General features: G+C 42.0%; 1 protein-coding gene across 4 annotated transcripts in view; it reads left to right on the plus strand.

The window, feature by feature from the left end:
- The window catches only part of hivep2a (HIVEP zinc finger 2a), a 120,130-nt gene that overhangs the window by 43,763 nt on the left and 73,689 nt on the right, over positions 1–2,678 (plus strand). The window lies entirely within an intron of this gene.

A 2,678-nucleotide genomic window follows, 5' to 3' on the forward strand; every position in this document is an offset into this window, starting at 1 on the left:
CCTTGAGCACAGTGATTTACAAGAAAACAGGCTGAACTCTGTGTGTGTGTGTGTGTGTGTGTGTGTGTGTGTGTGTGTGTGTGTGTGTGTGTGTGCGCGCGCGCGCGCCTGTGTGTGTTTGTATTTATGTTTCATGTCTCCCTCGCTGCCGCTGGGACGTCCCTTGCATAACAAGTTACTCTAGTACACACAGCACAAACACACACTTGTATACACACACTGCCATTTGTCTGTCAGAGCAAAGAGGTGCGATTACAGTGACCTTGCTCTCCCCTGTTGGAGCTTTTTTTCTCCTTCTGGTTCTTTTCTATTAATGCCATTCTTTTTCTTTTCTTTTCCTCTTTCTTCCACTAATACTTCTTGACAGTGTTCACTGTCTCATTACTTATTATTTTGCTTCTTCCCTTTTGCTACTACAAGTGGCATCACAGCATAACCTTAGAACGAGTTTTATTTTCATACATGTTATTTGACCTTCTTCTTCTCTGGTTCACATCGTCGCCCTGTCTTTCTTCTCATCATCTGATTTTTGTACTTTGGAAAATATATTAAAGTATGCCTAGTCCAATTTAGCATGCCTCTTTTCCATATTTGTGTATAGGTGTGTTAAAAGGGTGGCTGCCCAAGTTAAAGTTTTGAAAAATGAGGTCAGTACGTGCACAAGTAATCCCTGGGAGGCAAAAGCTCAGTATTCAAACTGCTCTCAATGCTCAGTTTCAAATAGTTTTTTTCTGTTCTTCGCTGTGTATGACATCATAGAGAGAGGGAGGGGGGGGGTCCCTAATATGGTCATTTCTATGTTCTATTTATGAGGGACAGCCCGTCAGAAGAAGACTTAGGCTTAAAGGAAGAGATGCTAAAACAGCTTTGTTTAAGACAGTGGAACCGAGGACTTGCAGATACATACGGATTATTTTGAAGTGTGAGTCACGTAAAGTATAGAGACAAGAAAATAAGCATAACAGCTCCCATTTATGCTTTAAAAAATAGGTTTCTATTACACCGTTTACATCCTACACAGTCTGAATTTAGTGACAGACAAAGACAGTTAAAAGGATGCAGTTGTGTGTCTATAACTTTTTTGGGTTTTTTTCTAGAAAGACAGCCCGGTAAATACTGTAGCTGAAAAGACAAATAAAGTGACAGACAGACATAAACATGAGACGGGCTGTCAGACAGACAGAGATTGGGAACTAAGAAAGGAGACTGGCAGACAGATAGGAAGTCACTCGAAAACAGAGGCAGTCAGACGAGCTGGCAGTCAGACGGACAAGTAAACACATTGAAAAAGACAGACGGACAGACAGACAGGTAAACAAATGTACACGAGGACACACAGACAGAACGCCTGGCAGAAGAGGTTGAAAAAGAACTGTCTTGCTAACTCAGCCAAAAACAGCCAGACACTCAGACGTGCAGGCAAATTCTGAGACAGCCGTTTAGCACAAGCGATAAGGCTCCTATACAAATATGTATTTGACAGACAGTCGGACTGACTGATGGACAGAGTGACAGACAGAGCAGGCAGGCAGACCAAGAGATGATCAGTCCCTCCGGTCCTAAAGCGTAGGAAGTCTTGCCGCTCTGCCGCCAAGTGTGTTAAACCATTTTTCCATTCACAAATTCTCAGACAGTGAAGTGTGCTGCTTCTGCCCTGGTATGTGCACGTGTGTGTTTGCAGTTCACGTGTGCGTGTGTTTACGTGCATGAGCGGTGTGATGCTCCGGAGGCGGGTGAGTGGGTGAAGGCCACATTCAATTGCTTTTCTTCAGCACTGATAACACTGTTCATTTAAATGCATTTTGTTGCGAGTTGTGACTCTGAAGAGGAGAATTTTCTAAGACCTTGCTTCCCAGAAATGTGCCGTTATACAACTCGGTTTATTCACTTTAACCACATTGTTCCCCACATGAAGAGCTCACTGGGGTTATAAACTTTTAGTCATCGTATTACTGATGATGAATGCCTGTTAGTGAGGAAAGTCATATTTGTTTAAACTCATTTCCCACTAAAAACACAAATTCATATTGGAGCTGACATTTGCCCAGAGAATAGTGCAGTGTTTAAAAATTCTGAATGTTTTTGCTCTCCTTCCAGGTAGGCCTCTACTCATTTGCGTACGGTATGAAAATCATCCCGCAGAAACAGCTCGTCCACAGAGCGAATATCGAGCCTCACACACTGTGTGCTTTTATTTTTGGCCGTGTTGTGTGGCTGTTGCTTGGTAAAGTCTGTCTGGGACCGGAGCTGCTTCTCTGAAAAAGATTCTGAAAAAGATTCTCTTCTCTACAGGAAATTAGGCTTTGACTAGTTTGAATGCACATACAGTGCCGGTGATGGAATCGGTAGCATGCAAAGTTAGGAAACAGCAGTTTGCAACACAGATGTCCTTAGTAACTTATGAAATGGTAATTAAAGAAATGGCAAATAGCTGAAAAAAATGTAAAATAAATCAAATTTCCAGGGTCAAGAAACAACATTCATACTCAACAACTAAAATATATTTTTATTTTATTACAGTTTGAGTTCACTCTTCCTACTGTTGACCATTACAGCTGTTGATTGTGGCACAAAGCTGAAGAGTAACTGCTAGTGAGCAACTCTGAAACACTTTTGATTAAATATTGGGGTAGCAGATCTTTACGTATAGGCAAGTGTGTGTGTGTAAGGGGGGGGGG

Source organism: Pundamilia nyererei, unplaced genomic scaffold, assembly GCF_000239375.1.
Source record: "Pundamilia nyererei isolate P.nyererei 1_Seehausen unplaced genomic scaffold, PunNye1.0 scaffold00048, whole genome shotgun sequence".
In the NCBI taxonomy this organism is placed as follows: domain Eukaryota; kingdom Metazoa; phylum Chordata; class Actinopteri; order Cichliformes; family Cichlidae; genus Pundamilia; species Pundamilia nyererei.